The sequence below is a fragment of the Antedon mediterranea genome, chromosome 9 (assembly GCF_964355755.1).
Source record: "Antedon mediterranea chromosome 9, ecAntMedi1.1, whole genome shotgun sequence".
Lineage (NCBI taxonomy): Eukaryota > Metazoa > Echinodermata > Crinoidea > Comatulida > Antedonidae > Antedon > Antedon mediterranea.
Genome location: NC_092678.1, coordinates 16,492,381 through 16,515,185, shown reverse-complemented (window position 1 = coordinate 16,515,185; position 22,805 = coordinate 16,492,381). Strand labels below are relative to the sequence as shown.

Sequence of the window (22,805 nt, the reverse complement as noted above, 5' to 3'; positions counted from 1 at the left end):
TTCGGTAAATCGCGCGTTATTTCTAGAATGTTTACTCGATGGTATATAAAGTTGGTTCGTACTTTCGGTACTGATTTTAACCACCTGATGTAACCCTGTTTACTAATTAAATTGAGTTCGATAATTAGTTATTGACGATTAAAACGAATTTAGGTTCAACGATTTGCCCCAAATAGGGGTGTTTTCTGATCGTGGTATACACTGTCTAATGGGTGTCCATTTTGAAAAATAGCAAATGTCGTAATTTAAAAAAAAATTCTTGCAAAAAAAATTAAATCAGTAACTTGTTGCATTATACAAACGTTTTATTAATCGTTTTGGCGATCCACTTATCGCTATCTGTTTATCATTAATAATCTCTTTAATCAATTTATCTGTATCGTTATATCTGTCGATATTCCACCAAAATTTGCAATCATTAGATTCGTGTTTTGTTTCATCGGTGTTGCGTTTGGCTGAAGTCGGTTTAGAATATGAAACTAAAACTTGGAAATGTCCTGCTTTAAATCTACCTAGGTTTAATGTCAAATTTGAATCATTAGGTGCTGTCATAATTAAATTAGTTTGTTCCTTAATTTGTTCTTCTTTCATTTGGAATGGGGCTGCTAATCCCATGTTATTCTCTACACAGTCAATGTAAGGTTGCAAGTTAAGGGGTTCTACTTTAGTTGGATGTTTAAGGGTATCTGATTGCAATTGGGCTGGTGTCCTATCATGTTCGTCGACAAATTCAACATTGGTTTCGTCATTTACTACATTAATGGTGTTTTGGATTTTCTCGTTATTATCATCAGTGGGTTCATTCAACAATTGTTTAAGTTTTTGTAGATGTGTAAAACGTTTGCGTTCTTTAGGCGTTCTCATAAAACAGGGTTTCAGTCTGTTATAATTGAATACGTCGCGAAGTATTTCTCCTTTAATCGTAGGATGTAGTGTGTTCTGTCTAGTACTTCATGAATTACTAATGGTCCGACCCATTCTGCGGCGATTTTCTTTGAATTTGCCGTTAGTGATGATGATGTTGGCTTGTATAAATATACGAGTTGTCCTACTGAGTAAATTGGACTTTTTTCTAAGCGTTGGGAAATTTTTGAGTTTTGGACGTTTTGTTGTGTTCGCTGTAATTGTAGCATTGTCTGTTAAATTTTTTGAAATTTCTTCTTGAGGTGTTCAAAGTATTCTTCATAGGAATGAGACAATCCTGAAATAGGGTTAAATGCTAATGAGGTCAAACTTGGAGGTTGGCGGCCAAAAACTAATTCGTAAGGAGAGTGGTTTCCTAGATGTGGGGGATGAGAAAGAATTATAAGCATAACATGTTGTTGATACAAATCTAACCCAATCTGTTCCGAATTGGTTAAGGTTGACCTTTAACAGGTCCGATACGGTGCGGATATGACGTTCAACTTGTAAACTACCGTGATTATGGACGCTGATGATTTTCCTGTCAATATTAAGGGTGTTACATAATAGTGTTAATAATTTTCCTTAACAAATGGTCGTGATACTGAGAAATAATAGTCTCTGCTAAGTTTTCAGAAACAGCTAATTGCAATACAAATTCTCCACCTTTATCTTGGAAAAATAAACGGAATAGTAAACCGTTGCACAATATGTACTGCTCTGACTTATTCTGAACTGCACGAGCTGCTTTCTTATCAGCTGGAAGAATATCATGAGCTAAATAATCGTAAACTGGCTTAACAAAATGGTGAAGTTTCTTGTTCAACACGTAATTGTTTAACATCTACTGGGAGGTTATAATCTCTAATTATCTTTCTTTGAATAACATCCATTAATCTATCTTGTTGTTTTGGGATGTGTGCTGACTTAAATTCAGTTATGTTGGGTACTAGTGGTTTGGGCGATGTATACAATTCAACTGGTACGTTTCGATGTGTAGTATCTTTGCTTTGCTTATTTTTGTCTACTAGTCGTTCCTCTGGAGGTTGTCGGATGTTTACATTACGTATTGGGGGTGGCGTTACGATTGGTGGTGATCGATGTGCGTTTGTTTGTTGTCTCGTGATTATCTGTGGTGTAGCGTTAGGTTGAGGTGTAGGTCGCGTGTTTGTTGTCACTGGATTTTGATTAATGACGGGCGTTTGTACTGGTTTGGGTTTATGTAGGTCAGGTATATTTATTCCCATTTTCTTGGCGTATGACCTTACTGGTCTGCTAGTAGATGTGTTTTGTAATCGGGTTAAGAGATTCGGTCTCTGTAATATTAAATGCAATGGGTACAACTTGATCAATTTCGGAATTGTCGTCACGAGGGGCTCGGGAGAGAAAATCTGCTAAGACTAATTCAGTTCCTTTCTTATAACCAATTTGGAAAATGTATCCGGACAATCGTAATATTAGTTTCTGTAAACGGGGTGTACATGGCTGATCTTTTGAATTCCAAATGTGTACAATTGCTGAGTGGTCTACGAATGCATCAAATTCACAACCATTTAGTAAGTGTCGAAATGCTGAAACGTTAATGTAAAGTCCAAATAACTCTAATTCTGTGACGCTATATCGTTGACAGGCTTGTGGTAAGATTTTGGAATAATAACCTATTATGTGTTCTTTACCGTTTACTGTTTGTGTTAAATATGAACCTGTTGCGGTTCTTGAAGTGTCGCTATATAGCGTAAATCTACCTTCTTTTCTAGGCATTTGAAGAGTTGGTGGTTTAACCATTAATTGTTTAATTTCGTCAAATGCTTTCTGGTGTTCAGTAGACCAAACACATTTTCGGCGTTTACTTGCGAGTGTGTGTAACGGACGTAAAATTGATTGTATTTGAGGGAAAAAATGGGATACATAATTTACTGCACCAATAAATCGTTTAGTTTCTTTATGGGTTCGTGGGACTGGCAAATTTCGGATAGCTGCACACCTGTCGCCTAATGGTGTGATACATTTGTGTCCTGAAGAATTAATCAGGATGGTTTTGTCCCATATATTGCACTTTATTCTTAAATAACTTACATTTCTTTGGACAATTTCTTACGACTATGAGAGTGACAGTTTTAAACAAAGTATTAAACAAAAATGTTTTACTGTATTTAGTGGTATATTATTTATAGGCCTATAAAACCTGACACAATATTTTGCTACTTAGTGGATAAAGAATATATTTAAAAATTGTGCCTCTTGGTACCCATCCTCTTCCCCATCCCTCAACGGCCCTTACATACAAAACACACATTTGGTTTGTATGAGTTCAAATAAAAAATTTGGACTCGTTTTATGACAAGTTTCTCTTTCGGAAGTAGGCCAAATTTCCAGGGTGCTAATTTTAGTTGACTACATAAATCATCGTGTCTTTTTGTTTGTTTCTGAAAACGACAATGTATTATAGTCCGGTGGTACGTACATTTGAAGTCGCCAGTTTGTATACGCTGAAATTAATGTGTATTCCAGCCATGTGGACACGCCCTAGATCTAGTTATATCAATAACGAATATTTATAGATAAATTATTTACATACTTACACGTGATTAAAAACATATAGGCTTAGGCAAATTTGCAATACTGAAATTTAATAATTCGTATTTTCAAATTCTGAACTGTATTTTGCAGTTGTAATTACATTATATCGTTTTTACTAAAGTATATTGTTTTTAATATTGTATAATATTGCATAACATTCGAACGAAATGGTTATCAGTGTAACAAACCTAAACTAACAAACTTTACGTGACAAAAAAAGTGATGTGCCCAAATATGGAAATGATGATCTCATATTACTATAATGATGGGCTTATCACTACTATATTTGGACACATCAGAATTTCTTTGTCAAACTAGTTTGATAGTGTTGACAGAGCTTATGAATATAATAAGATATTAATGTCACCGATATATCGATTTTTAATATATCAATATGAATGTTTTGTTTGTATACAAGTGCAATGCAAATGATTTGACCAATGCCGACGCGTCGATTCGAAATACCATCTCAGGCCAGTGATCTGGGTATCGAAAATTGTATTTCTCGAGTAAGTTTCCGAGTCGACACAAATCAATCTGAAGACACATTAGGGTGGATATCATGGAATGAAGCTAAAGCAAAACTGGTTGAAGAAAATCCTGTAGCCTTATGGGACAATCTGTACAAAAAAGATATTGTTAAAGATGTATTGTCTCCCAAAACATGAAAAAAAGAGTAATGAAATCTTTGGATTGGCCATTTTACAGTTTCAAAAAAAAAAATTATTTCACTTATAAAAGGACAAAAGAAACGAATAATTTTTAATAAAATTCAGAAAAATATGTATATCTTTTTCGATCCAGTTTGTCAACTATTATGTGACATTAAAATGGCATACTCAACAACAATTTTTTTTTTAAACCGACATAAATGATCAAATCCAGTCTAGATCTATATGTTTATTTGTGTTTTTTTTTCATTCTCCTAAAATTTTGAGTAAAATGCTAAAAGTATAATTGACCAGCAATTGGCCGTCGTCGCGTGACTCCTTCAATTCAGTCTGGTATTAAATTTTGTTAACGTAGCAAATTATTTTCAAATTGCTTACATACACAGTAGGATATTTTGTTGGTCTTCTAAAATGTGTTAAAAGCGGCCTGCTTAACGATTTGTTGTCCCTCAAAAACATGAAAAATGATCTGAAGATTAATTAAATCAGACTTTGAATAGGTTATTGTGTAGTTTCAATAAAGTTGATCATTTTCGTACTAGAAAAAAAAACCAAAAAGTAATGTTTTCACTAATAAAATGACAAAATAAATGGTTAAATTCAACCATAAATTGGCTGGCAGCCAATTTGACCATTTTTTATTGGCTTTAAATTACATTTTTTTTTAAAGTAAATAATTTTTGTTTTGCTCCAATTTTTGGTCAAAGTGAATAACTATTGTGACATTAAAATGGAATATTCAACAAAAAATTTTATAAGAATTTTTTTTTCGGGAGACAATACGTCTTTAATAAATAAGCTCTAAACTTATCCAGTAATGTAAGTTTATTAAGTTATTGATTCTGTATTTTTTGAAGACAATAAAATACTATAAAGTTTACTTGTTTGTGTTATCAAATACAAGTACAATTGTGTTGTGTTTATGTGCATATAAAGCACTTTTAAATTAGTCCGACAATATAAATTAATTTTAATACTAGCGTTATTGCTATTTTTTACCTAGAAATGAATACAAAATAAATTCATAACTCATTGTTATTTTCCTATTATTCTCCCGTTTCATGCGCGTACATATTTTATTATTTATAAAAACTGTTGTGGCTAAATAAAGTTAAATATTCATCCGAGTCAAGTGAACATCAAAAGTACAATTATGTTGTGTTTATGTGCATATAAAGTACCTAATTAGTCCGCCAATATGAAATTAATGCGTTATTGCTATTTTAACCTAGAAATAAATAACAATAAATTCATAACTCATTGTTATTTTCCTATTATGCACACATACATGCACGTACACATTTTATTTTTTATAAAAACTGTCATGGCTAAAAAAGTTGAAGATGCATCCGAGTCGAGTGAACGCCATAAAAATTAACTCTTGGCAAAACATTTCCTTCCACGAAGATAATGAAAGAAAGACTATTATAATTTTTTTATGACGTCACCGATATAGCGATTTTCATGAAAAGCAATATGAATGGTCTGTATGTATCTATATATATTAAATAAAAATAATATAAAATAAAATCTTGTCTTAAAAGTAATTTTATTGTGTTTATGTGAATATAAAGTATATTATTGTCAGTCTTAAATATGTATTAAATTAATTAGAATAATATAGCGTTATTATTAAACAAATCGCAACAAGATAGCGTTAGTTATAATATTGCGACCGTGTGATATACAGCATATTCGTTTTTGACGACGTAATTGAACATTGTTTATTAACAGACTGTGAAGTTAGGTGTTTAAAAAAATGGCCTGTTTGAAATTCGTCTCTTTTTTTCTTTCTGTACTTCTACACTTAAATAAAGGTATGTTAATAATATATTTTAGTATTTACCAATGCTGTAAATGTAAAGGGTATCTCCGACTAACTGCTTCCTTAGGAAGAAATGTGATGTGATTTTTTGTTCTCTTTTGTGGCGTAAACACCACTTTTATTCACATTCATTATTATCTTTCATGTCATCACAAAAAATCACAATCATTTATCACATTATTGTTAATTCTTAATGTCATCACAATTTGATAAACTTCATCAATAACATTTTTAAATCTTTGTATTCCGTATTACCTCGTTTTTTTCATTATTCCCTTATATTTTGCTATAATAGGACCTACACTTTTTAAGAATTTTAAAAAGTTAATTCAAAGACGTTTGGTCTAAATAACCTTGATGTTTATGCTCTTCAAAGTAGGTTACTGTGTATTGTACGAATTTAATATGAATTACTTCGTTACTGTTATTATTTTAAACAATGTTTTCCGGAATTGAATATTATAACATTATTAAACATTTTTAATAATCACAATTTATTTACAACATTGAACTTAAAATGTCCTTGTTCTTGTTATTCGTTCACACACTGATGACGGTTAATTAAACAAATATATCGGTAACTATTATGATATTAAATATTTTTTCCTGAAGCAGTTACATCTACCACAAGGCTCGTCGTGAAAACGAAATATTGAGAGGTAATTTTCAAGTGTGAAAGACACTTAAGGCGTAACTAGAGTTATTTTTTACCTCCGCCAAGGAGGTTACCTGTATTACTAAAAAAGTAATTACAAGATCTTTACCAATATGGAAATACAGATAGATATGTGGTCAAGGACCATTCCATTAAATTTTGGGACCACGGTCCCAATTCTGGACCACTTTTCAGTATACTTTTCAGACCTGCTAGTGTTAAAAGATAGGACAGAATTTGTCAAAAGCAGTTTTAAAGTTACAAGTAAACTGAAATTGCATTTTCTCACGAACTACTTGTCCAAAAAACTTCTTTTTTGTACAAGAGGCAAGAGTTATAATTTTTGATTTTAACTTTAAACATAATTTGTGTTTTTTATACGAGTAATTTAAAAAAAACTTATTTCTTTTAAAATTCACCCGTTTGTTTTTGGCGATGCTGTTCTATTGTTAGTCAACTGATACTAGTTGAAAGGCTTGTTACATAACTATTACACCAAATTCGCATACACATGCTTGTAGTGAAATTAGACTAAATCACGCCCAGCATTAAGACACACACACATATATTCCCATTCTCATAATCTTATGAATGAGGGTACGTTTATTGTAAATACATAATATAAAAATAACGCTCAGAAAAGAACGACGTTTCGACTCCATCATGTGTTCATTATCAAGTCCAATGAATGAATTTGTTTTTGCATTTTCTAAGTATACTAAAACACTTGGATTAACAATCACGTTATGACAGCAAAATTAATTCATGTTTTAGTATACTTAGAAAATGCAAAAACAAATTTGACTGCCTTATCTAAGAAATGTTGTATTTCAGACAATTAAAACCTAGTCTGAATAAACAAAGTGACTCTGTAAAAGCTAAGCTTTTCATTTAACAGGATGTTAGACAATAGGTCTTTTGTTATTTAAACTTTGACCCTTGGCTTGTGCTATTTAATTAGTTGTTGTTTTAAATTTTATTCATTGGACTTGATAATGACCACGATAGAGTCGAAACGTCCTTCTTTTTTAAGCGTTATTTTTATATTATGTATTTACATAATCTTATGTAGGAGATTTTTACAGTAGCCGGAGATATGCACTCTCGGAGTGGCTTTTTGTTTTAATATTGTGATAGTGGGACTGAACAATGGTTACAAGAAATCTGATAATATAACTGTGGAGTGAATGCTTTTAATAATTTCCTAGAGATCGGCCTTGATGTTTTTCCTTTTATTTATATATTTTCACTTTAGTTAGAGAGGGTAACCCTTCTAGCTGAATCCGCAGGCCAACTAGTATCCGGAGGCAATTAAATAATATAAACATCTATTATACTTAACTCTATACAATATAACATTCAATAAAAAAAATACTATACAATATATTTTTAAAATTTAAATTTAAAGGAATTGAAAGACTCGTTTAAAACAACAAGAACGAGGGAAACATCATCCCAATGTTACTTTAGGTACATTTAAGTCGCCTCTTGAAGTAGATTTAGTCCTTAGGAACTTTGCAAAATCGCTTTTGTTTTTGTGCATAGGTATTGTATTTGATTTGCGCATGCATTTATTTATGATTCAGCAAAGAATTTTATCCCAATAATTAATGTTTCATAGAATAATAATTAGTGTGTAAATGTATATTATTATTCTTATTGTTTATTTAGGTGCTATATTCAAGTAAACATTTTTTTTATATATTTTAATAATACAGGTGATGTTATGTTTGTGGTGAATTCCTTGGGGCCTCCTGGAATATATATGACCAACATTAGTTCCAGTGACAACGCAAGTTTAATTTTTGAAGCAGTTATTAATGTCGGATTAACCCAACCTATCTCTCTCGATTATGACATTAGCAGATCAACACTGTATTGGTCTGATGTAACCAAGGACACCATTGAACGGTTTTCACTTGTCACTAGCCAACATGAAGTGTTTGTGTCTTTGGGATCAACTGCTAGTAATATTCTATTCATTTTTACATATTTTATTAGGAAAAATAAGCATCATGTATTTTTAGAGCATTTGTTTGAATTTCATTAACTTTTAATTCTAACAGTGTATGCAAAAGAAATGTATTTTTGTTATGTTAATTTACTTTTTAAGAATATGCCTAATTATTTGGTAGAAAGTGTATCATCATCATCATCATCATGTAGTCCAAATAGACCAACTCTTCAGAACTATTTCAAGGTTGAACCAAACGTTGTTGAACTAAACGCTGTTGTTTAGGCCTAATTAATAATCATAATTAAATGTTTGAGGCTACTAAAGTAACATAATGTCGTTAGGACATTTACGTTTAACCTCTTTTTGCAAAGGATGTTATAGTATAAGCACCATTTATCAATTCGTCTGATTTTTCAGAAATTGTAGATAACGGGATCGATCGGATTTAGGATTTCTGAATCTAAAGATTTCTGTAAGCGTTGATAACAGATGTAAAGGTTAGGAAAGATAGCGCCTCGTCCAAATGCGTAGCAGAAATTAAACCATTTTACAGCATATTTATAATTTGTATAGGAAAATCTTTTATTTCCCGCTTTCGCAAAAAAAATCTTTCTTTTGTCGTTTCCTCCTCTGCATACAAGAACTAAAAAACCTGGGATAATAAAGGGTATAATATAATCAATAAATACTAGAAATCAAAAACAAAATCAAAACACCGAACATAATTAATAATAAAACCTACAGAAACAAGATTATTATGAATATCATAAACATAAACAGTAAAAGTAACTATTAAAAACAACATGGAATACAATCAATATATCTAAAAATAAAGACATTATCTAATTATTTTTAAATAAATTGCCACGAAATCTAATTACTACTTTACTGCAATAGGATCAATGTTCTTGTAAAACCCAAGCTATCTCTTGCAATGTCACTCACTAATATCTAAGGAATCCCACTATAACTTGTTAGTACATAAATCTGCAAAAGAGATTCTTGAAATTTATAATCTAAAATAGTATCGGCCTTTGTTGAACTACAATAATTATAAAAGAAATTTTGTTTAGACCTACCGAACGCACTAACTTCTAATTATAATGTTCCCCTCATTAAAATGTCCACCTTTTCATTTAAAAATAATATCGTACGGATCAATTATTATACTGCCTTGCTTTTTCAAGATACGCCTTAAATTATATATAAGAGATACTTTTTATATATATAAACACATTAGGCAATGAATATTAATTCGAAACCGCCCGGTGATATACTGAAATTTAATTAATTAATTTGAAACGATAAAGATGAGGAAATCTGTGAGAATGAGAAAAAGCCCCAACCGAGACTCGAACTCGGACCGCCTGGTTGATATGCAGATGTCCTAACCATTAGACCACTGGGGCTTTCATGGTATTGTTCGAACTCGATTGGATAGCGACTCTTTAACATTCTCGGCGCGGTACTGCGGAATAGCACTAGTCCTCAGTTGTACGCACGCGCAACAGAGATCAAATTGATACGCCCTCATCTTACAGTATTTTTATTCACGAGGCGGGATCTCCGAAGAGATACTTTTATATATATAAACAAATCAGGCCAAGAACATTAATTCTAAACCACCCGGTGATATACTGAAATTTAATTAATTAATTTGAAACGATAAAGATGAGGAAATTTGTGAGAATAAAGAAAAAGTCGCCCCAACTGAGACTCGAACTCGGACCGCCTGCTTGATATGCAGATGTCCTAACCATTAGACCACTGGGGCTTTCATGGTATTGTTCGAACTCGATTGGATAGCAACTATTTAACATTCTCGGCGTGGTACGGCGGAACAACACTAGTCCTCAGTTGTACGCACGCGCACCAGAGATCAAATTGATACGCCCTCATCTTAAAGTATTTTTATTCATTTATATATGATTATATAAACATACTTTTTTCTGTCTACGTGAGCAAGCATTAAGAAAAAATATAGTTAATTGCGTCGATAACCTTATTTCTGAAAAATACCGACGTGAAAAACGTTAACCAAAGGTATCGAAACATGGAAGATCATTACTTTTCTGCAGAATAATTAAAAAAACGACATGGTAAATTTAAAGTCATGTTTATAATTAAGTCAAAAAATAAAATTTGTTCATCGCTATGCTATTTCTCAGCTAATTATGCAAGTTCAAATGCCTAGCTAGCTTGGTATGCGTTACGTTCAAAGCAAATTTACAAACAAGTACGTTAAAACGCAACTGTTCGCTGAATTATGAACTACACTGTTATGCAAATGAGTAGTTTGACGTCACCGTCAAAGTAAACGTTTTCGTCGTCGTGCTAAAGTTTAGTATAATATAATACATAACCCTAGTAGTCGGTTGAGCATCATTTGAAATGGGTTAAAACAGTTTTAGTCTTTAGCATATAAAGTAAATTTCATAGGTTGGGATTGCAGTAATTGTTTAATTGTCATCATTATTTAAGATGTGCTTGATTTAGCCGTTGATGGAGATGGAAAAAAACTTTATTGGACAGATTATGGCGAAGACCGAATTGAAGTTATCAATCTGGATGGAACAAGCAGAACAGTTCTGTTTGACACAGGATTAGGAAATCCATATGCAATTGAGATAGATACAGCTAACGGGTATGTCTCTCTCAACGTACATCTATCTATTTTTTTTACTCATCCAAAGGAGATGAACTGTATATTCTTATTAATGCATCTAAACCATACATTTAAATTCGTTAAAATTTGATAATAAGAACGTTTAAAAAAGAATGATTGCCTTTACGTTTAAAACATTCAATGGATTGAATTTCATTCATAATATCTCAGTTTTAGTAGTTTCTAAAATCTGTCCAGTATAGGCCAATTCTATAAATATATTGCCACATGTTTCACATGTCGTCTGTACTATGCTATGGTTAAAGTTAGGGTAGGCTTATGCAAGTGTCACATGTTATACATATATTACACTGTATTACAGATTATACTTACCCTCCCCCCCCCCCTTTGTAATATATATATATATATATATATGTATATATATAGCAGTTGTCACCCCCGACACTGTACTAAAAACATACCGTACAGTCAAGCATTACGTATCAGACGTATCTGTTCTTCAGGTTTAGATTTTCAGAATCGTACCGAAGAACTAACCGGACATCTCCGGAACAGAAATTACAAGAAGGAATACATCGAAACTGCTATAAAGAAAGCAAAAGATATTCCTCGATGTCAAACACTGACGTACAAACCACGTCAGCCAAAAAAATCGACCAGAGTGCCATTGCTCACAACCTACCACCCTAGGTTGCCTCCATTACGGGCTATTATTGAGAAACATATGCCCATTCTACAGTCCACAGAACGTCTCAGGACTGTTTTTCCGGAACCACCCATTATTGCATTTCGTAGACCTCCCAACCTTCGTGATATATTAGTCAGATCCAAATTTAAGAGTGAAATTAACTCTCATGACAGCCAAAATTTGGGCAGTCACCTTTGCGGCAAATCTTGTTCATTGGTTGATTCTACTGAAAAATTTGAGAGCGAACAAACTGGCCGCATTTTTCGGATAAGACAATCAATTAATTGTCTAACCAAAAACGTCATTTATCTCATATACTGTAATATTTGTGGCAAACAGTACGTCGGAGAAACAAAAAAAAACTCTCCGTATGAGAATGACACAACATAGATCAGCTATCAAAACATTAAAGCTTGATCAACCTGTAGCCGAACATTTTAATTCAGCTGGTCACTCGATTGCAAATTTCAGAGTTATTGCAATAGACCACGATGTCAAATGGAGCGACAAAACTCGCAAAGACAAAGAAAACCACTGGGAATTACTACTTAAAACTACAAAACCTTTTGGACTTAACATTAGGAACATACTCCCAGATCGGTAAAATTATTCCATTGACTACCAAAATTTAAGTTTCAATATTAACTACCATTTAAGCTGTTTTTTAGTCTCATTCCAAAATTGTTTATATCTCTACCAAGCTACCTTCTTTGTTTTCCACTCTTATTCAAACTCCACCCTGGCTTCCTTTGTTATATTTCTTTTATTCCTGTCCACCCAGGCAGCACTTGCCAGCTTTATACTCTGACGTTATCCAAATTCCTACACTTGCACTGATGAAGGGCTATTTTTCCCCGAAAGCTCTGCTAACTTTTCTGGCTGTTTACTTTATCGTTTTGATTTAGCTTTTTATTTTTGTATCTCCATTGAGATCCAGCCACTGATACCCACAGCATTGTAATTTTTTTCAGTAATTTGCCTTTGGATTTATATATATATATATATAAAATGACAATGCTGTGGGTATCAGTGGCTGGATCTCAATGGAGATACAAAAATAAAAAGCGAAAAGCTAAATCAAAACGATAAAGTAAACAGCCAGAAAAGTTAGCAGAGCTTTCGGGCAACACTTGCCCTTCATCAGTGCAAGTGAAGGAATTTGGATAACGTCATAGTATAAAGCTGGCAAGTGCTGCCTGGGTGGACAGGAATAAAAGAAATATAACAAAGGGAGCCAGGGTGGAGTCTGAATAAGAGTGGAAAACAAAGAAGGTAGCTTGGAAGAGATATATATATATATATATATCATGCACCCATTTATATATATATATTATGCACCCATTTACATACGATTTTATCAACGATTTTACAGGAAATCAACATTAAAAATCGTTAAAACCTTCAATTTTCTTTTTAAATTGAACTGACTGACCAATCAAATAGGCCTAGTTCATAAATTACGTTATCATAGTTTGTGAAAAAATACGTACGCGCTGACAATTCTTGCTTTTTTACAAGGCGACGATGTTTTTTGTACACTTTTAAAGTCTGATATTTCAAAATAACAAGTGTAAAACTAAGTTTTAATATAATTAAAATAATTTTATTTAAGGTTTGTCTTAGTGTAAAGCCGAGATAAATATATCAGCGAAATCATGTCTTATGCGCCGGCTGGGTTGAAGCATCAAAACCCGTCAACATTTTCAATTTTCACACGGGCCCGGCTGGCTGCGCGTGAATGGCATTGGCTTTGCTAAACTTCACGTCCATGTGTACAGCAACATCGAAAAAACCAAGAAAAATTAACGATCGCGCAAAAACTTGCGGTCCGGCTCGATCATCGTTATGGTTAATATATTCTCAACTTTAACGATTTGAAAATTTAATGCAAGTCCTAGTCGTAACGCTTCGTCGACGGGAAAACAGGCTTTAGGCTATTGGCGCCAAAAAAGGCCTATATTAAATATGGTCTATAAAACCCACTATATTCAGATAATTATATGACAAGAATCGACTGGCCAAAACGCCTCAGATGCTATCTCCGGGCGTCTAGAAAAATATTTTTCCTGGGGCCCCCTCTTTATCAAAATCCTACATCCGCTCCTGCCACTTGTAACATAATTTAAATTAGTGAAAGACTGGCAGCATTAAGGTAACACATCTGGATTGAACGTACAGAACAATTCTTATTAGTAACGTTTGCTATATCTAACGGGTAATGTCACCTTCTTTACACAGTAAACCTCTTTTCACGTTGGAGGAAGATCAATTATGAACTTCACATTCCATCCATTAATTTTTACTTTTTGATTTGTAAGCAAAAACGTAATAATATTACATTAATATCACTCAATAAAGGAAGTAATAAAGATTTATTAACATTTCTTTTCACATATTCGTAAATCACTTATCTGCTTCAGTAATTTCGTAAGTTTCAATATATTTTTTATCCGTGGAAGGGATGTGAACTACTTGTAACAGAACGTTAATGTAGTAACATAGATTATACTTATACTTAGATACCTGTACTGGACTGATACAGAAAAAGATAGGATAGAGCGAGCGAAGTTAAATGACTTGAGTACAAGGACCGTGTTAGTAACAAGTACACCAGACGCAACCGGACTTGTTTTAGCTGTTCCCGGTAAGTTACTGTATGACCATGAATGCATGTAAGTTATATAATAGTACTACCGTATGTAATATATGTAGACTATTAGTAAGTATTCTAATTCTGATTATTGATGCCTGTACATAAAGTCGCTTACTATAAACAATATGATCATTTCGGGCTACGTTACTTATTTATACCTGCAACATGAGTCACTGTGTAGACTATAGTCAGACCTAGAAAATAAATTTGTACCAACTTTTGAGCCTGCAGAGCTTAATGAAAAAAAAAACATATTATGCTTTAAGTATTATGGCTGATATTTAAGCTATGTCTATTCTCATACAAGATACAAGATAACTTTATTGTCAAAAAATGTATAATTTGAAATTCTTCCTCAATGCTTAAAACAGCATAAACACATCTTAGAATAAGTTTTAAAAGTTATATAAAAATATACAGTATGTAGTGTAAAAATGATATAAAACTACAGGTATATAAAAAAATAGTATAAAATACAGATATAAAAAGGTACAACAGCAAAATTAAAGGAAATATTGTCATCCACGTACCTATAATAATTAGGCATGGCGGTGGTTGATAAGTGCTATGGATGTTACACATATTCTTTAAAAGTGAAATTATTGGTACCAACTAATCCCTTCTAAATACATTTTAACATAAATTTTTTGAGATGAAGTTTCTTTTTTAGTCGCGTGCAACTCGAATCTACAGTTAACTATGTCGGTCGGTCGGTAAACACTAACGTGTATATGGCTTTGTCTTGATATCACTTTCATCTAGCTATGTCAATTTTTCACAGTATATTCCTTATGGCCAGGAAAGGATGTGGTTATGTTTTCACGGTGCGCAATCAAAAATTACGCGGTCTACACACGATTTAACGAAATCACGTTTGTAATCATATCTTCACCAGCATGAATCACAATTAAATAAAATTGGGTACTCATAAATTTCAAGGCATTAATAATCATATGGCAATACAATTACGTGTATGTGTGCGCATCCGTGACTTGTACTGGCTCAGCATTGTATTGCTCGTGCATGATACTACAAAATCATGTGAAATGTACGTACGTGGGGTTATCACTTTGGAATTCAATGTACTGCATGTTAGTAGAGTCGGCGTCTTATTTTACTTCCTGACATTAGCGACTTTGCGTTTACACGATGCGCCACGCGTCTTTCGAGTAAAAGGACAATCCTGCGCACTTTCAGAAACACATGAGCATGCGCAGAATGATATTTCGACTCGTTAGGCACAAAGTATGACAGTTGGTTAGACCCTATAATCAAAGCTATGCTTACAGTTGAGTACACTTTCCTTTTCTCAATGAGTTATAACATTTTTTTTACGTTGTACATTGTGATTCAGTCTCTTGAGAACTTTTTTTCATTTGAACTAAATGCATGATAACCCATTTTTGCGCGCCTACTAAAAGGTCACGTGCTTCAAATTATCGTTTTGTTAAAACTTAATAGGCGTGTTCAAGTACAGTATTCAATCGTATATACGTCTCTCTCTCTCTCTCATTTTCGTTTTTCATTATTCTCAAGATGGAAAGATGTATTGGTGTGATTACAGCAGTAGGTTAATTGAGGAAGCTCACCTCGACGGAACTAACAGAAGAACGATTATAACTGGGCTGAATCACCCGTTTCGGATTGATATCTATGGAAGCTATCTGTACTGGACAGACGACGCCGGGGTTATATATCGAGGTGATAGAACGACTGGAGTATCATCAAAGGAAAGTAGCGATAGTCGACTTATGTTTCCAAGAGGATTATATATTTTAACAAGTAAATATTCAATTTTAATATTAAAATGAAATTGCTAACACAAATTGTAGGTCAAGATACAAATGGCACACGTTGTGGTCAACGAGCCCATTTTTAATTTACATTTTTGTACCTATACTCACAATTAAGTCAAATGTGCTTGTAAAAACACTCTTTAGAACAAAAAAATGTAAGACGAAAATGGACGCGATGTCCACTCAGTTCCCGAAATAATTTTAAATTGACGAAATATTTTAAAAGCATAGTGTGGAGAATTGGAGAGTAACATATTAAACTATGACCTGATAGAAATAAGATATGTTTACCTTATTATAATATTATTGGCGATTAAGAGTTCCATCGAGTACATTTTGATAACAGATGCATTCCCTACATATTGTGTATGGTCTATATTAGGATTACAGACTACATTTTTTCTTGTAAAAATGAACCTTAAATGGGCCTATATTTCGATCATTTTTGTTTTCTTTAAACGGGTAAAAATCTGAAAGAGAAGTCGATTATAATAATTTAAGCGGCTAGCTTTAAATACCGACATGCATTTCGCGCAGATTGTTTCGTTTTGCTTCAATGATAAACCCAAAGTAGAGGCGATTGTGAATACATTTGCGGATCTTCCCCGTTCTGTAGTAATGGATTCTGCAAAAAAATGAAAGACAACGGGAGGATGTATTTTTCTAATATGAACCAAGCTAGCTTTAAATTAATAATGAATAACTGTTTAAAACAATATGATTAAGATTCAAACAACTGTATTTACACATTATTGCACACACACTATTAGGTTGGACACAACGAAATAATTATGCAAACAAAATTAATCAATATCCTTTTGATGACACATTCAACTATTAAAAAACGATATAAAATGTAATAGATTACAAATAAGTAAATAATCTGATAGCAGACCATCGTATAGATAAATTTATAATACACCTGCAATTGTATTGGTCAATTATGCCTCGTTAAATAGTGCAGTCAATTTTTAAATAAATAAAAATAAATTATTTGTATAATAATTCTTATTTTTATTGTTATTATCTAATTGTATATTAATACCGGCAACGTATACTTTCAGCTCGCATGGATGCGAGCGCAATCGTAGAAGATTCGAAAACATATTACGGAATTGGAGATGAAGTGAAGACGCACCTCTTGGTGAAGAGTGCTGGATTGACGTCAGAAACAGGCTTTAACGTCAACCTTACAGCAGAAAATATGGAGGTAATTAACTAAAAAGATACATACATAGTATACACAGTGTTTCTGACCATGCCAATAATTTATATTTCATCAAATGTCTAGGCATATATATATTAATTTTTTTGGGGGTTATTCTTAATTTAAGTCGGCGGCTATAAGGTGATTATTTGGACGTAATGTTTTCCATTTTGTTGTTTTTTTTGTGGTACTGTATTCATGCAATACTTGCATGCACTTACAGCATCGGAAATAACGATTATTAGTGTTCCAAAACTTGCACCTTTGTTGAGCTGTGCGTCGATGATTCTCAGTTGAGAATACATATGAATGGTATAATGAGTTATGGAATAAGTAGAATGGGAAAACTCCGTAGTCGCATATAATGGGTGAAATTCGCATATAATGGTTGAAATTCGCGTACGTCACAATGTGTGCGTGTAGTGTGACGTTAGCAGCGCGTGATCCAGATTTTCTGTGCATTTTGTATGGATTGAATGTTACACGTTAACTATACCTTTAAGATTTAATTGTTAAAAACACATTTCTATATTATATTTCATCAGTGACACTGGTAGGTTATGAGTTATCATAAACATAAACTATTAACAAGAGAAAAAGTGTTAATTAAAGCAACAAAGAACTAAAATGTTAGCCAGACGATAAAATCCACCGTAAGCCTACTGAGAACAACGGATCACATGTCTGTATGAATTTGGCCAAATGAAACAAGCTACGAATTCATGTGTCGTATGTCGACATGGATACATAAGCCTATACGTATACGCGGAACATAATGTCTATAGTATACTAAATACTGGTTGAGTGTAATTATTACCCGATTCTCAGTGCTGTATCTTCCAGATATGTTTCCAAGTATCAGAGGAATATTTGATTATGATATGACCAGGGGAAACATGTGAAACACATGTGATGTCGTATTACCAACTATTTCTATGATACTGGGCAAATCTAGATACAGCACCGATATAATGGGAGGTATTTATAGTAAACATCTTTTTCAGTTCGACCTGTCGGCAGATCATTTTATATGGACTTTAACAGGAAACGGAATAACCGACTCAACCATGACGGTATGATTTTCATTTGTATTTTTTTCAAAATAACGGGTTAGCGGGGTAATGTTGTGGTCATAATAAATAGTGTGACGTGTGATTTTAGCAGTGAAATCATTAAATATAACTTAATGTAATGGTATGTCAAACAATAGATATAGGTCTTTTCTCTATAATATAAAAAAATGATTCGACTTTGCCGACTTTAATCTCGGAGATTCTATTTACATTACCGCTTAAGATATTTACCTATTGCTGGGTTTCTTCTTCATTTGACCAATCAACTGTTTTTTTTAAAGCCAGATTTGCTATCAGATGTACTTACGGAAAGCATTGTATTTTTCAGAGCAACTTAACGGTCACCCTGGTCTCTGCATCAGAAATTACTTTGTTTTTTAGTAATAACAGTTTATTTTCATCTGACATTCAATTTGAAGGGACCATCAATTCCACTGTTAATGGTATTTTAATCGAATCTTTTTTTTGGTATTTGTTTAGCCAAAATATTAATTTACACTATAAGTTGTTAAACCCAAATGATTACTATATCCTTGTTCCTATAAAGCTGATGTGGTTAGCCTATCAGATCACATTTATTATCAAATTGATATATTTTTTTGTATCTCCATTGAAATCCAGCCACTGATACCCACAGCATTATCATTTTTTCAGTAATTTGCCTTTGGATTTGTATATATATATATATATAGTCTTTTGTAACAGTATTTTTTTGAATTAATGTGCAGACCCCAACTAACATTATAACAGTTCCTATAGATCCCTCCGGTAACCGTATATGCCTACATTGCTTCATTGTGTCAAATCGTAATTACTTCAGCAAGTGCTAACAAAACTTATGCTTTCGTAGTTTAAGGCATGTATTTGACAAGAAATATAACACCAATCGTCTTTGAAGTGAACATTATAGTTTTAATGTCTTCCTAATTTGCATTATTTTAGATATATACAATAACAAATCTGTATTTATTGTTCATACAAAAATTTCTTTGTAGCCGATGTAAAACCTGGAGCTATTTTACGTCTAACTATAACTGCTGAATTAACTGACATATTTAATGGCTTAGTCACCGCAGAAGGAGTGTCAAACGCAGTTTTCAGTAAACTACCGCATTTCGTGATGAACATCACTGAGCAGTCTGCAGATGGTAATGTTTATGTTAACGTTGGTCAAAAGGTGCATATGAACCTCATTGTTGAGTTTCCAAAAGGTATCGCTGATCCTGCAATTGAAGTCACACTACCATACAACGTCACGACTAACAAGACAAGTGAGCAGTGGAGTATCAACAAAGTGTCCGTTTCGTATGTCAGTGACTCCTTATTCTGTACGTATTCGACAGAGTTCTGCTACTACGCTCCTCAGACGCAGTACATTGCTAATGATGATGATTTCGACATCCTTAAAGACTGGTCGGTGACACAGTTCGACGGATTTATTGAAGTGAACGACCCAGATACTTCCAATAACATATTGGCGTTAGAAATTGAAGTTGTCCTAGACGATACAGACGCGGTGGTCAATGGATCAGAGCACTGGTTAGGACTTGGAATGCAGATTGGCGACGAAGCTCACATCTGGGTTGGAGAAGTACCAGTTTATACGCTGATTAATGAAGTTCCGAAGCCTAAGATAACGTTCAAGATAACATACGAAAATAATTCCTTTTATAAAGGGTAAGTTTGGTATCAGATACAAGCAATGTAAGAGTAATTGTTCTTATTATTGAAGAATTGTATGAATGAAATAAGATAAATTAGAATGGTTCAACTAGTTAACACTAGCGAACACTATCAGAAATTGTCATGTGTATTTTTTAATAGGCAAATAATTGCATTCTTCGTATTTGATCGTTGGCAATCATTGTTCATGTTTGACGATTTTTAAATGTAACCATTTTTACATAAGGGTTTGACATTTTTGGGTTTGACATTTTGGTTGCGGCAATTGATATTTGAGTCGTGGCATTTGACGTTTTGACAAAATCAGATAACAGTATGATGAATATAAAATTATAATGAGGCAGATTAATACTTTCAAGAGAAAAGCCTTTTTACAAATTACCTAATCTAAATTGCATTTATAATTTATTTCAACGAAAGTTACAAAATGTTTTGGTAAATTTTGAACAAAAATCTAAAAAAAATAACTACAAAAGTGCCATGTTTTCGAAGTATTTTCCGCCATTTTTAAGTATAAATAATTTGAAAAAAAGGCTTTATCTGCACATTGACCCCCAAAATAAAACAGTAATAATCGAATGATGTCAGATATTTTTAAATAATATACTTTTGAAATATATTCATTTGAAAATAAAATATTACATGAAACTTTTATAATGAAAAACAAAAACACGTTTTACTCAAAAGTAACTTTCTGTAGATAAGCCCTTTTCCCTAAGTAGGCCTACGGCAGATATGTTCACTCTTGAAGTCCTATAAGTATTGGGATATAGTGATTGTGGTACCACTTTAATTTGATTTCCATAATAGTATTTATTGGTTGTTATTTTCAGTGATGATGTAATAATACTGATTAGTATTTGGCACGATGACGATTCAACAGGAAAAGCAGTAGATGTAACTTTCACAATAATGAAGTCGAAAAATGTGCAATATATTAAACTTGAATCAGAATACACAGAGCTGTTCCAGTCACCAGCTGTAAACCCAAGCATGCCTGGACCATCTCCTGTTCGATTTAATGTAAGTTATTCTACAATCAACCAGCTTTAATTATGTTTAGGGCCCACGGTCAGCTGGAAGGGTACTTTTAAGTATGTTAGGTGTTTACCTACAGCGCTGATACATTTTAAAAGATTAGGAAACGGGTGGATGGCCAGTGTAGTACCTTCAGTGTAACAAGTTCAGAATACATTAACGTACCTATTAATGAAATGTAACCTTCTCTGTTTTATTGACTTGTGATATAAGTCGACAGGGGTTTTCTAAATGATTTAAACGATTTAATGTAAGTTATTCTATACAATAAACCAGATTCAATTATGTGTAGGGCCCACGGTCAGCTTGGTTAATAAGGTTTGGAAGAGTACTTTTAAGTATGTTAGGTGTTTACCTACAGCGCTGATACATTTTGAAAGATTAGGAAACAGGTGGATGGCCAGTGTAGTACCTTCAGTAACATGTTCAGAAACATTCATATACTTATTAATGAAGTGTAAGGTCTGTCTGCATCAGGATAACAGATTCGATCTTGGCTGGGATCGATTTTTTCACTCTTCAGATTTGTTATTATTTAAAAGGTTTACAATTATTACAGCCTTTATTTCGCTGGGTGGTGTGTTTTACTTTCTCTGTTTTAATGAATTATGATATAAGTCGAGAGGGGTTTTCTAAATGAAATCAAAGATAGACGTAGTAATATTTCGCATGTATTTCACAGCTTGGAACCATTCAGATTGCCGCAAAACCAACTTTCCGTGTACGTCTAGGAATCGACAAAAACGGAAAAACTGCTCCGGGCACTCGTCGCTTTGTTGGCGTGGCTGATTTGTTGTGGTTCTCGACTGCTAATAGCGCTAAAGTTCTTTCTTGCACAAAATCTTTTCAATTTATGTATTCGGACAGACCAGATGTTGGTGGTGGTGGTAAGTGTACGATAGTGTGTCAGTTTAATCTGAAAGAGTTATACATTGTCTGCATAATATTCTAACCATGTTAAAATGAATATTAGGCGCATCTCTCCAGGTTGTGAGGATTGCATGTGCCGTAATTAACGGCTGTTTTTAAACATAAGGCGCCTAAAAAATGTTTCTTTCACAACATTAAGCCATTCTTATCAAATCAGAATTATGTTTATTATGACTGTAATATCGGTAAGGTATCGACAATTTGTCCTGTAACATAGAGAAGTTGTAGATACAGGATCACATGTGTATCATAACGATGACTTCCTCGACCAAACCAACTTTCGTTGATACAAGTTTACATGTGATCGATATGTTACGTTGTTAAAAAGAGTGTGTATATGATTGTTACAAACATGAATCGGCTGATTATAATTACTCTATAACTCTTACACTGTACTTCTAGATTTATGTCGGTCTGGTTACACACCTTACAAAGAAACGTGTTACAAAGTGTTCAACGACACGCTAGAAACTTGGGATGCAGCAAAGGCGGCCTGTGAAGCAGACAGTGCGCAATTAGT

General features: G+C 33.2%; 1 long non-coding RNA gene across 1 annotated transcript; it reads left to right on the top strand.

Annotated features, from left to right (window-relative positions):
- The first annotated feature begins 21,275 nt into the window (after positions 1 to 21,275).
- LOC140058374 (uncharacterized) lies at positions 21,276 to 22,779 on the top strand. The gene is made up of 3 exons (XR_011846999.1): positions 21,276 to 21,340; positions 22,038 to 22,242; positions 22,721 to 22,779. It is a non-coding gene; the product is annotated as an uncharacterized lncRNA (long non-coding RNA).
- The last annotated feature ends 26 nt before the right edge of the window (positions 22,780 to 22,805 follow it).